The sequence below is a fragment of the Lepeophtheirus salmonis genome, chromosome 14 (assembly GCF_016086655.4).
Source record: "Lepeophtheirus salmonis chromosome 14, UVic_Lsal_1.4, whole genome shotgun sequence".
NCBI classification, from domain to species: domain Eukaryota; kingdom Metazoa; phylum Arthropoda; class Copepoda; order Siphonostomatoida; family Caligidae; genus Lepeophtheirus; species Lepeophtheirus salmonis.
In genome coordinates, this window is record NC_052144.2 from 8,628,728 (window position 1) to 8,643,703 (window position 14,976).

Genomic DNA, 14,976 nt, shown 5'->3' on the forward strand with positions numbered 1-14,976 from the left:
TTTTTTATTTCAATACTGTTTTTGTGTAAGCTCACTGCACACATTCTAATTTCAAGGAATGAAATTTACTCTAGACATGATGAATATTTATTGAAGACATAATTTGTATATTGTATCATTTATCTGTAATTATACAACAACCAATCAAATTATAAGAACAACTATCTCAATATATTAAAAATTAAACCCGTTATAGCAAGATCTAGTATTGACTTTTTTGGTTACATGTTTTAGTACATACACAAACGCACACATATTTGTTAAAAGCCATGGCAATCATAAAAAAAAAATTCTTTCAACTTATTGATTTTTTATAACGATATAATAATTATAATGTACTCAAAACCAAAAATACGTAGATAAAAAAGTAAGTCTACAAAATACTGAACTAATATTGAACACAAAGTAAAAATATATTTATTTGAAATACACTCACTTACAGAGTAATACTCAAAGAGGAGCGCGAGAAACTCGCCCGGACTCGACTTTCGCAAATTGTATAGTAATAGAAAAAATATATATTGCAGTTTTTTTTAGTAAACATTTGTCATTGCCTCAGGGAGGAGCGCTTTTGATTGCTTCAATTACAATTGTCAAAAAACTCTTAATTTTACAGACATAATAGTGAAACGTGTGTCGTTTATTTTATAGATCGTTATGAATTAGTTTTTGAGAAAGAGTAGTGATGGAAAATAAATGAGAATAAGGTAGGTATTTTCATAAATATTTAATATAATCTAATATTATATGTACATATATTATAATGCAAAATTATTTGGCTCAATTATTGAAACGATATATATTAAAAAAAATATTTAAGACACATTTTTATATTTAAATAGACTGTCCATCTCAAAATACTGCAAATAAATGCCTTTTGCAAGATTCAATGAGATGCGTATGGGATCAAAGCCCCTTTATATCCATATTTTGCCTACATGATTACGTTTTAAGTGACTCAAAGCCCTGCCAATAAAAATATATTCCCTACGTACACCATTTATTAAGATAGGACGAAAATTGTAACGAGTTGTGCTATTTTTAAAAAAATCAAATTATACTCCTAAGGTCTCTGCAAAAACAATTATTATTGAGTGATTATTATGTTTGTAAATGATTTTATTGAGTGTTGATAGTTAACATTTAGTTACATATACTAATAATTCTTCATTACGTGGTTAGAAAACGGCATAAAAAATCAATATCAATTACTATGGTAGAATTTTTTTTTTTTTAAATTAATCTTAAGAAACAAGATGAAATTTGTGACTAAAAAAGTATTTTTTTCGATAAAAACTTTAACGAAACATGGATCATTTAAAAAAAATTCTGCGTAACAAAAATGTGCTCATTAATGTTGAAGAAGTGCACTGGGATATATGTATAGAACAACAGCTGATATTACATTATTATCAATGCGTATATCTTAAATTGAAAAAAAGATTATTGGAAAAGCAAAATAACGACTTTAACTTTAGTAATTAATAAAATTCACCAAACCTTTATTAAAAATTGCAAAATTTAAAAAACTATTTCCAGGAAATACATTTTTATAATCTCAAGTACTATATTTGTAGCAATTTCATAAAATATGGGTTACAGAAAATCCCAGTACACAAACAAAGGTTAAAAATGTTCGATAGTGATATTTAAAAGTAATTTTTATTTGTGATGTTGAATATGGAAATGTAAGTGTTAGTATACATTGTCCTTGAGTATTAGTTGGAGTTGTACGTAGTTGAAGAATAGTCAAATATAGTCATATTTTCGGTTTGCATTCATGATGTAACTTTGTAGAACATTTACAAAATATTATCTAACTAAATATGTTAAAACACTATGATAAATCTTATAATTTGCTTTGAAACTTCCAAAGAGATACCCAAATGCTATGATGCTCAACAAACTGCACAAAAACAAGTAATTGTGTTGTTAATCATTCATAAAATATAAGTATACTTGTTATATATATGAATTTGTTTTTTATATAACTTGGTTCGAAAATTGATATGTTTCATATCAATTGAGTAGAGAAACTTATTTTTTGGGTAGTTTTATTGTTAAAAATAAGTTTACACCGTGTGTACAAACATATTTAATGAAATATATTATTTGAAATAATTTATGATTGATTGTTCATACACTTTATACGCCATTCTTCATATCAGTATATGAAGAATTTATATACTTAAACTGTCAGGTATTCTAAGGAGTCTTTATAATTACCAAGTCAAAAAAATCTTAATAACTACAAGACTATAATTAAACAAATATGTAGAAGATTGTATCTTATATTTTAAATTATGAAACACATTCAAAAAATGTAGGTAACAGTTAGGGGTGGTACGATACGGAGTTTATTATAATCAAATATGAAATATTTTGATTCTATAAAATTTGGGTTATTTTTATAAAATAATAGATTTAGATAGTTATAAAAGATTTTAATCCATAAACTTCCTATAATATAAGGAATTATTTATTTAAGCAAAAAGAGATAATGACTAACAAATTTATAAAATACATCACCGTTAACAAAAAAATCCAGTAGTTTGGTGAAAGGATAATTTTATTAAATTTGCCAATGTTTCCAAGTTAGTTTCACGATATCTCGCTACTATATGTGCATCAGTATCAAGCAAAATACGTTTTTCGAAGGCTTGCGATATTGTGACTGCTAATTGGCTTTGTTTATTAACAGAAAATTTAAAAAAAGCTCATTTTTTTACAAAAAAAAAAAAAAAAAAAAATTGTTAAATAATAGTGTTAAATAACCTATGTATATTTGAAATCAGCTCTTTTTTTTTAAAGAAAAGTTAAGTTTATTTGTTCAAAAAATAAACGATCTAAATAACACTTGAAAAACTACATTTATCTTATTAAAAAAACAATTTTACAAAATACTGTACCGAATGGTGTATCGTTCTATCCCTAGTAATTGTATATTAGGACTCTGTTCCATTTCAATTTTTACAGGTTCAGTCTTAATAAATTTTGTCTTCACCGTTTGGGTTCATTATTAATGTAGAATTTTTTATCCCGCTATATCAATCAAACTTTTTGATTTGACTGTATGAATCATATTTTTCCTAGGTCTCAGTAAATAAACCAATTTTTTTCTCATCTTAGTTTTGCAAACTGCATTAAAGAGAATGAATAGTACACTGATTCATAATATTTTATATCATGAATCCTTTTTAAAATAGGTAGGTAAAAGGTAATGTAATATTTGGACTTGGTTTAGTATCGACTTTTACTGGTTCAGTCTTGGTGAATTTATGTTGACCGTTGGGGTCCATTATTTCTTTAGAAAATTTAATCTCAGACCGTGGTTTAAAATTATTTTTTTTCAAAAAAGGGACAAACTTTTTGATTTCATTTTATAGATCACACTTTTTCCCAAGTCTCACCCTATTAACCAACTTTCTTCTCTTCCCAGTTTTACGAGTTGCTTTAAATGTTGAACAATTTAACCTTCATAACCATGCCCTACTCAATTAAACGAGTTATTTTACGAAAAAAAGATTTATAAATTGAAGGTAATATTCCATTACCTATATTTACAATTTTCAAACACACATGACGTCATTTATAATACTAATGGTCTAGTCCAAATCTTAAATGAGATTGATCAAAATTGATTTCTCTTGTGGCATCGATCTAAGCCAAAGTTTTCTCTAAGACCAATCTAAAAATATTTTTTCTATAAAACCGATCCACGTCAAATTTATGTTAAGTACCTAAATATATCTACCCACCAAAAATTAAAACGGTCAGAGACCTGTGTCCAGGACGTACAAACTAAAACTTATCACAAAGAAACATATAAGCAATTTGATTTTTTTATTTATTTGTGTATTGATAAATGATGACTTTTGACTAAGTTTTTGCAAAAATATAACTGTACCTTTGCAAACCATTCTTTAGAATTGTATAGTATAAATGAAAATTTTATATATCAATGGATATGTACTATGAATAAGATTCAAATATAGAATGATCACTCAATTTGAGTTGTATTTTGTTTAGATAAAATATTAATGTCCAAAAAGGTATTTTCTATAGACTAATGTAACATATATATAACATTATATATTATATAAAATTAAATATATAGATGATACAGGCTATTGAAAATATTTATCAATTTTCTAAATTGATTCTCAATATTGAGTAAAAATATACAGACTTAATATTCAATATTATTTCGTTTAAATTTTAATATTTTAACATATTTTTGTATATCAACAAATGAAAAAAAGGCTTATTCTATCTATATGTACATAAATAATTATACATTTTTACTAGAAATAAGTAATTGAATGCTTGTTAGTAGATATATAATCCATATCAGATAAATATGTTTCGGGTCTTCTTGGCTCAAAAACCATCTTTTTTAAAAATACAAAGAAATGATCCTGAACACTTCATTACAGTTTATATGGTTATAAAAGATGTTTACAAATAACGGGACGTCAAAATAGCGTCCTCATACTTGTTGGTAGTGGTATCTCTATTATCCTACCATGTTAATCAGTTGTATCTTTTTGCTCCCCTATTTTTTTCAGTTGTCAACCTGTAGTGTTCATAAAATGCTGTTATTATTATAATTCCTGTGGACTGAAATTCCATTTCTACTATATAAAATCTATCATGAGTCTATATAAAACCTGATAGAATATTATGCGTGTATGCACATAACAGAAAAAAAGTAGCCCTAGGGTTTTGTTGCAGAGTTTCAATTGTAAGTGGTGATTGGACTCAGCGTAGAATTGAGGACTGACATTGGAAGAATGATTGACTTTGTCGCAATTTATTTCCTACTCCAATTATCCCTCGCAAGAGCTGCTTAGAGCTGATATTATGAAACTTCATGACATCTAAACATCCTTTCTCTAAAACATTAATCAAATTGTCAGGGTTACCATGTTTTTTTTAACATTTTAAAAATGTTTCCAATTAGCATCTGTTGTCATCTCTCTCTAAATAATTGTTTACCAGTTTTGTCTTAAACTTACTTTTCGGACGGCATTGTTGTTAGCTGTTTTTTATATAACTTATTTTCTCTAAATCTGTGTTTTACATGTTGATTTATTGAATTAGAATTACTTCTTCTTGTTAAGCTTTGAACAATTAGCAACAATTACTACATAGAACTTCTGTAGTTGGTAAATTGACTAAGTTTACATCTTTTTTTTCTGTTTTTTTTTTTGGTTGAAAGGTTGCAAAAATCAATTAAAATAACGATGCAATCAATATTTACTAATATAACAATAAAATTACTAAGCATTCAGCTACCAGTAACTTATAGTTTTTATACTAAATTAAATTAAAAACAGAAACCAGCATCATTTTGACGTCCTAAATTATTGTAAAATAAAACTAAGACATCAAAGCCATAAATCTTAACGATTATCCTAATTAAAGTAAAAAAAATATAACTTTATGAGTGGACAAACACAAAATCATACTAGATATTGCATAATATTTTGTTACCAGTTTGTAGTTTTATACTCTACGAGCATACATAACCTAAGTTTATATAAAAGAGTCTTATACCTACATACAACTACACAGATTTAAAAAAAAGATGTAAACATTAGTTTGAAATCGAAGACTTGAAAATGTTATAACACATGTTTAGTAGTTATAAAGAATGATTTCTTCATTTTTAAATGTTAATTTTTTTTTAAACTTCAAAAGTGGAAGAAAAATACTTCCCTGGGTATTGAAAAATTCTTGAAAATATTCTTAATATTAATGTGGAATTCAAGTCCAAAATTTTGCAGTTCTTCGTTGAATTAGTTTTTTTTTTTAGGACAAGAAACAAATTTTTGAGTTTGATTGATTTCGAGTTGTTTTATATACCATCTATAATAATACGTAATTATCCAACCCAAAGAGTTCTTAAAAACCTCCTATAAAATAATGTCATTTTTTTTTTTTTTCAAAAAAGGGAAATAATTTACGAACAAATCTGACAAGCCAGTCAGCCCTTTTTTTGGGGGATTCATTATATTGTCTATTTGAAATAGTTATTATCATATTATAATGAATAAAAGAATAATATCAAATGTCAGAGATCTCTTAATTGTTTTATTTTAACTGTTCTTCTTTTTTACTGTAGATTAAATTTTTCAATTACAATTTATACAAATAATCTTAAACATATTTACAATTTATACAAATAATCTTAAAAATATATTTACAATTTATACAAATTATCTTAAAAATATTTACACTTTATACAGATAATCTTAAAAATATTTACAATTTTCAAAAACAGGAATACATATATATCATAACAAAAATTTTAACTCCTTAGATTCTTAAGTAAAATATGAAGAAAAAAAAACAGGTACAACTTTGATTTTACAAAGCAAGCGCGTGTGTGTAAAATATATAACATATAATTAATCAGACAATCAAAGAAGACAAACGAAGTGTATTAAAGAAGGGTCATCATATTAATGTAATTTACCAATGGTTTTACAATTAAAGGAGTGGAATTACTGCTGCTCTGTTTATGTTGATAAATTGATAGTAGGATATCTGTTATTAATTATACAATCCAACTTCATATTTTCATCCACTGCCGGATCCATCATCAACTTATTGCATTGGATGTCACGAGTTGAATCTCGAAACATACTTCCGTGGACCACACGGAATGGGACTAAGTTTAAACCTTGCACCATAGAAGATACCCTGTACTTTTGATATGAGGCCCTTACTATTCTCTGAGTCCACGTATTTAGGGATGTAGCGATGAGCCAATTATACTTTCAAGGAATATTACACAAGATATCTCGTTTTTTATCTATATTCTTCTTATAAGAGTATTTTGTTTTTTTTGGGGGGATGTACTATGATGAGATCGATAAAATGTGACAAGTAAATGTACTATAAAATATAGTCAATTTCCAGCGGTATTAAATTAGAATTACTCGGATCTTTCTTGACAACAAAGAAACATTCATACTATAGTTTTTAGTATAATAGAAAAATTTCCTAGTAGAACCCATATAATACCAGAAAATTTATATACGTATTATACAACCGGGGTTTTTTAGGATCAAAACTAGTATTTGTAGCTTTTTTATAGCAATTTTGAATGAATTAACCTTAATTTTTTGAGAATATAGGAACTTGTCATAATCTTCTTATTATAACACTAGTTTTTATGTTGTATAAATATGTATATAAGTTTTTTTTATGGTCTAATTGACCCATTGGTATTATAGGCTATTTTTGATCATTAAAATAATTTTAAATACAATTTAACAATAAGGAAATGGAAAATCTGTGTTAAATATAATATCAAGAAGCAAAAAAAAAAAAAAATCTCTCAGTCATAGTTGCCTGGGTTGAATATCGAAATTAGACAAACAATGAAATTTAAAAATGAGTCAAATAGACCTAGATTATATTTTATTAATTAAACTTTAGTATCCAAAAGTATAGTAATTACCCCCAACCGAGGCACTTTGGAAACCACTAAATTTCTCCTGGTTCAGACGTATACTTAAGAAGATTTTTGGGTGTCACAATATAAGTGAGACTCACGCAACAAAAGAGTGCCAAATTAAGTGAAAGGGCCTTCATAGGGCCAACTGAAATTGTTCAAGTCGTCAAAAAAAAAATAGAGACCACATGGTCAAACATGGGTTGAGCTTGCTATTCTAGCATGCTTTCAGTCCTCCCTCTTTTGGGTACAAACGAACCGATAAATTATTATACACGTTCCGACTAAATCTATAAATCGACCGGATTGACCTCATTGCGATAGTTATAGAGCAGGTTTTCGCCCCTAGAGTTTCTAACTCTCAGAATTAAAAAAATAAAAACAAATTCTCAAAAATTATTATATTTTTTTTTTTTTTTTAAATCACCTCCAGCCTCAATTTTAGTATTTATACTTGTCAACAACGCAAGCTGGCTTTCTCCACTTGATCCCTTGTCAATTACTTGAATTCCTTCTCGATTCCAATTATACATTCGTCTTTGGGGTTACAGGTAGTTTGATTTGTTTGTTGTTCGATTGTGCTCCACACACAAAAAAACTATAAGTTTCAATCTGGCAAATTTGGAGGCTAAAAGTATGCCAAGATGAAGTAATCGAAATTGTCTTGGAGCCATTTGATACTTTTTTTGGGTTTGGCAAGTACCTGAGACCCGTTGCCACATTTAATTCCTTCCCTTGGTAATCATCTCGATTCAGAGCTTCCATTTGATCCAGGTTGGCATAAGCTGCATGTTGAGCCTGAGGTGTAGGGGGAACACATGAGGAGGAAAGACGTAGGAATTTCATAGCTAACCCGCCTAAACACCACAATTTGGGCTTGGAACTTCCCCTGAATGACGACGGGCAAATATTTACCACTAAAAGCCAACCAATTGTTGTTTTGTTTGTTCACCTTTTGGTAATAGCAATAGTTTTTCTTGTCTTTGAAACCCCCAAGCATGCCTGAATGAAGTGGGTGATTGAAGAAGTTTTCGGAGTGCTTTAAACACGTTTTCTTGGTATTTTTTTTTTTTTAATCTGGCCCTTTCTCATCTTGTATAAGTAGTAACAAAGGTTTTCGTGAATTCAGAGGCGGATCAGCGACTCTGACTGGTTACCTTCCTCGCATCTTCATTAAATATTTGCTGGATTCTTGTGACTAATTTAGGGGTCGAACACTTTAACTTTGACATTTCATCTCATCCCATATTATTGTTGCCTCAAAATCATCTATAGAGCCCCCCAAATTCCCTCCTAACCTTACAAAAAAACGTATCACTAAGTCTCAGAGTTCATGTTGTCACTCCCGACGAAAATTACAAGAAGGCTCCGTCCCATTTCCAAATATTTAGGAAAACAAGTTTGTCATTGATTCTATTTTTTCCCAACTATATATTTATGCCATGAATAATCATATATAATGAGGATCTGAATTGACACATAAAACAAAAAAAAAAAAGTAAATCAAATTCTTAAAAAAAATATTTAAATATATTTTTTTATAATTCGGTAAATTAGTATCAATATGTATCAAAAAAAATAAATGCATCCTTAATAATTTGGAAATAATTATAATTCATTGGCGTTCTAGGAGATCCGAATTTGGCATAAATGCTTCTTACTTTTTTGTTAATAAAATTAATTTCAAAAAAAGGAAAAAATATACCAATGATAGATACTCCGTTTGTTTATTCTTCTTCTAATAGGCACATGAGTTGGTCTTCCTAAGGTGTTTAAAGCAGTAATCTGAAATACTTTCAATAGCTTTAATTAAATTGAGTAAGATTTTTCTAAAATTAGTATAAATATTAATATCAAATATGCATCCCTTGCAACATAGGCAAATTTTGCTACGCCATTACTTTCTGAGTTTTTTACAATTTATGAGGTTTGAAATAATTTTTTAATGCGTTCATAGATCCAACCCAACGATAAATAAGAACAATGGACATAAAAGGGGGAGTTGCAGATCTCTTTATGTATCCAACATGTCACTATTTGAGACAAAGTTTTGCCTTGGATTGAGATTGTTTGTTTCTGATTACTTTCACTTTGAAAATTATGAAATTATATTTGCAACACAAACTTTCTACCTTTGTAGCCTACAAAGATTAACATTTCATATACTGTCAATAAATCTTGATATTTATTTTAATCAAATCCTCCATTTTTTTTGTGTCTATACTCTACGCCAAATTGTCATTTTGATCATCACTCTCAAAAATAACAAATTTATTGGACTTGTCAAAAGCAGATCTATGTATTAAAATTTATTTTGTACTTACAAGGCATTTTCTCTGATTCAGAAAAAAATTCAGTGAATCTTTAACCAATATTTCACACTTTTGTATTATAATTACATATTTCAATGCAAAAATAACACCGAATCATGTATATTTTAAAAAAAAATCACTTGGAAAGGGACATCAGTCTTTTTATTTTCTTCTACTATTGACATTGCGCGTTAGAAAACTATAAAAGTATTGGTTTTTTTTATGAACCTTTCAGATCCTAAAATTGGAAATGAGCAGCGTTATCTAGAAATATAATCTCTATTTATGATCTGGACTATTATTTTTTATTCAATAGTGGAATTATTTTTCCCAATGAAAAGAGCGGCAAACGTAGAGTTCTTTCCAACTCTGTGGGACTTATGAATGAATTTATTGTCCAACTCTGAAGAACATACGGATACAATCTTTGATGAATATTTAAATTAGTTGATTGACCTAAAACATGATAAGTTTTATATCTAAAATATAGGATGAAAAAAGATTTACTGCCTAATTTGAAATATTTTCGTGTTGTTTATTTGTTAATTATCCCAATAAGGACTTTAGCAAATTGTACATTATAGTTATTCATGCTTTTACGAGTTGCCCAGCACTCCAGATTTTCAAACATTTTATAACACTGATCATAGCAGGAATTACATAAGAAAATCAAACACCATTCATTTTATTTAGTGTCTCATTAAAAATTCAAAGTCCTGCTACAAAAACAGTAGCTATGGATTTTGTCGTATCAAGCTGTAAAAGATTGATTGCAGAGAAGTTGGTAGTTGTGGAGACTATCAAAGTAAAAGTAATCAGAGTTTTTGTGATTACACCCAAAGCCCAATATTCAGCCTTCCCTGTTTATATTCCAAGGGGGTATACGTCTTCATGGAACTCTGCGGGGATATAATACATATTTACCCCTCATTTTCGGATAAAAACTTAAATTTTTTGCACTGAATAATACATCATTTTAAAAAAATTATAACAATTCCAGATTTATAGAATAATTATTGTAGTTAATTTATCCTTTTATTTAAAATGTTATGGAACGACTATTTATTCTTTTGCTATGTGTTTGGCTTTTTTTTTTGTATGTATATAAAGTTATTGTCAATTTTTTTTAGAGGGAACCTTTTGCTCAGAATGAATTAATAAATAAAATCCTATACTGAAAGCTATTTCAAGACGTGTGTCTTTGGTTCAGATAATTAATTTTAAAATAAAATTTATATGGATATATCAATTTTTTTGTATGTTCCTTCTCTAAATACATAAAGTCAGTGTAAAATAAATCAAAATTACACCCGGTAGGCTACAAAAATTGAAATTTAGCTGACTGGTGTTATGAATTCATTGGTGTAAAATAGTTGACGTTAGGGTGACTATATGTACCAAGGAAGTACAGGTATAAGGATTTGTATGGAACTAAGGAGGGTTGAAGATATAATAAGTAGATTCTCTTTCTATATATTTTTAGCTTATTTCTAAAAGACGCAAATAAGAAATATATTCTTAATTAAATTACTATCTGTTTTCCTTTCTGAAGCTCCACGTCGGTTCCCTACATGAACAATACATGTAAACGAGTGATCCCTTTGATAATTTATTATCTGGAGTTATATGTTCGTTTTTTTGTGAAAAAAAAAAATCTTTTAATTATATAACTAGAATCACTCTCATTTATTCCAAGTATTTTTTTACAAATGAGCAATTTACAAACTTGAAAAAGTAAATCTGGACTACCTTTAACTGCATCCGGATCTAGTAGAGGTTTGAAATGTTATTTGCAAGTTCTTATAATACAAAGAACAAATTCATCAAATGTGGTTGACTGTTTCGCCCATAGTTTGCTCAATACCAGGACTATAGGATTTGCAACCCTTAACCACGTCTACGGGGAAGACTTTTTTCCAGTTTTTGATGATAGAATTATTCTCGAAGAAGCAATACATGGGGTAGTTAGATGACCAGATGTTTGAGTGTCACAATAATATTTTCTCTTCCTGAAATTAGTTTTGGTCTTACGGTACTTGTTGAAACAGGAACTAAAAACCATTGGTCTCAGCTCTCTTACAAGGTATTACCTGGAAACACAAGGAATTCATAGTAACTCTTGGCACACACCCCTCTCCTTTGGGTCAAAGAAGATGTGGGAATGACACTACCATTTATCCTAACGAACCTAAGGGTCAAGATACAACCCCAAAACATGATTTTAAAGAGGTGGGGGATATTAGTTATCTATATGGCCAACCATTTTTCGTTTTAGAGGATATGGGATCTGTCCACTGTCAATTGTTTCTCATCCAAATATAAGATAATTCAGTTACTATGAGATTTCGAATTATTCAGCAATTTTCTTCTTTGGGCAGCTGGATGGCAACACATTCAATATTTTCTAGCACATAATAGAGGTTAGATGACCACTAAAAAAGTATGTATGTTGTTATGTTTAGAGGATTGTCATGATGGAGAAACACGATCATTCATCAATTGGTTATAGAAATCCAAATTGTTGCATTTAATTCAGATATGGTATTTTGTACCAACTTTTTTACCGGTTATGGAAGATTAAAAATTTTACGATCGTTTTAAATCATAAATTTATATGGTAATTAAGAATATTGACATGTAAGAGTTGAAATCAGATACAGTTTATGTAATAACAACGGATTCAAATGGTACTCCATAGCATAATACAGTATTGAGAGTATAAACATTTCTCATATTCTTTGAAAAAATGTATCACAGAAAAAAAAAAAAGTATGCCAGATAGGGTACATCCTTTTTTTTAACTGCATATATACATAAAAGGTCTACTAATGATAAATCAAAAATTGACTATTAAATTAATATATTTCCAATGGAAACGCCGTAGCTTATGGACTATACAGTCGGGGAAAATTCTTCTCCTGACTTCCATCTGCGTAGATTTGCGCCAAGGTGAGTCCTAGTGGAATATATATACTTTATATATATGGACTTCATACAAGATTCCTAGGTTAATTTGAGTAATTGTAATGCTACAATGTTTACTTATACTTCATTAGTGCAACTCCATCTAACCAATTAAAGGAACATACAAAAAAAAAATAATATTTCCAACTTTGAAACCGATTTATATTTTGGTTATTTAGTAAAATAGTTAACACGTGATATTTATATATATGAAGGCGATATTTAAGTAATATCATAAAAAAGTTATCCTACAAAATGACCATGTTTTAAAAATTTATTTGGTTTTGAACGAATGTGAAAGAAAAAAAGTACGATTGTTCTTGAAACTTACACTTTTTTTCGACCAATTAAGGGCAGTTTTTTTTATGTTTCTATAAATTGAATAGTCATTCAATGTTGAATATTAGCAATTGTGTATTGAATGTCTTAAAGAATTAAAAAAATATTTTATTAATTAATATTCTGATGAGATAAAATAAATAGACCAAGTAAAAACAAATTATTTGTCATTCCCATTTTGACATTTTAATACACTGCATCATTTTTCTTGTATGATAATCTGGAAAAATCTATTTTAAAATGTGATTAGTTAGGGTTCTAAAATAGCCTACACCGATAATACAAATGTCATATGAAAAAACTATATTGTTCCCATAATGGCAGCAAAAGAATAAAATACCAAAAGAAAGGTTCAGTTTAACAAATATAAAAAATCAAAAAAAATCGTATCCCTTTACAATTTTCTAACAAAAGTATAAAAAAAATTCTAAAAAAATAACAAATTAATTTTTTTCTAATTCCTTAATTCGATTTTTAAACAAAAGTTTCACATATATATGTTTTTTTAAATGAAACTCCTTTTTAAGTACAATTTTTTTAGGAAAAGTTAATTTTTGTCTATAACATACTTATTTCTTAGATTAATAGTGATTTTAATTGTTTTATAACTGTAAATGTTAAATAGATTGTAATATAAAAATAATAAAGTAATGTTCTTATTTTATATTGTTGTGTATTTATAAATAATTTATCGGCCCTAAAAACTTGACGTCTCAATGAGCCCCTTCCAAAAGCTTAAGGACTTAAAAGGCATAAATCAAATAATCCTTGCCTAATGACGTTATTATCCATTTGTCTCAGATATTTGAAGTTATTAACATCCAAAGCTAATTATAAATAATTTAGCTACGTCTTAAAAAAAAAATATCAAACCGTTGCCGTAGATGAATGATACTTCAAGTTTTACTAAACAAATCCAATTGTTAAACTGGCCTAATTTGGCACGTTTATTTAATATTTGTGATTGAAACAAATATATATTAAACCGAACCCGTATATCAAATGTATTATTTAAGGAGAATGTGTCAAACTGCAAGTTGTTTAACATTTACAATATCCCTATCAGTATGTGTGTGTATTAATTACTATGATATTGTATCAGTACAACCTTTAAATAGGTATTTAGAATATTCAATAGCACAAACGAGTAATGGTGTATTGCATTTTATTCTTTTGAAACTATATTTTATCACCAGTATTTTTCAGCATATTTCTATAAAATTATATAATTTTTTTTAATTCATAATTTATCCTGACAATGCCAATGACAATTATTTGTTTATTTAGTCATTTTCAATCGACCCTTAGTTAATTTAATGTACTGTTTTTCTTAAAATTTGTTCTTTTGAATACTTCAATTCTTCTTCTTTTCAAATTGAAGACAGATACAAAAAATTAATGTTGTAACTATTATTTAACATGCAAACTCATCAAAACTTATGAGTGCTAATTGGATTTCTTAAATTTGCAATAAATTATGAATATTTCATTGTCATTTTTATCAGATATATACATTTAATATTGTTACTATTAAAATAACAAATTATATCTTTTTGAAATACTAAACTCCAGTTGCTAAGATTATATTCAAATTAAAGTATATTTTTCAACACGTTATATATTAGTAAAATTATTTTAATCATTTTGATTGATGTTTACGGCTACAAAAGAGATGGAATAGTTTCCAAAAAAATTCAAAATTTAGTTGATTTTATTTGATGTAATCTTTTAAATGCTTTTTTTTTTTTTTAATGTTCCTTTAATTAGTTTGATGAAGTTGCACTGATTAAGTATATATACACATTATAGAAATACATTTACGCCATCTAACCTAGGAATTTTTGTTTGAAATCCGTATACAAGAAATATAGGAGAAAGTGACAATCCTTGTTACGA

At 27.8% G+C, this 14,976-nt stretch overlaps 1 protein-coding gene across 8 annotated transcripts in view; it reads left to right on the plus strand.

Annotated features, from left to right (window-relative positions):
• The first annotated feature begins 525 nt into the window (after nt 1–525).
• Nucleotides 526–14,976, plus strand: part of LOC121129225 (octopamine receptor beta-2R) — a 258,818-nt gene continuing 244,367 nt past the window's right edge. For 6 of the 8 annotated variants that reach the window (XR_011783470.1, XM_071893259.1, XM_071893261.1 and 3 more), the window contains exon 1: nt 536–707. The gene's annotated coding sequence lies outside the window, so the exon portion shown is untranslated. Of the gene's footprint in view, nt 708–14,976 lie in introns of all 8 variants that reach the window. The other 2 variants (XM_040724929.2, XM_040724931.2) reach the window with 2 other exon arrangements.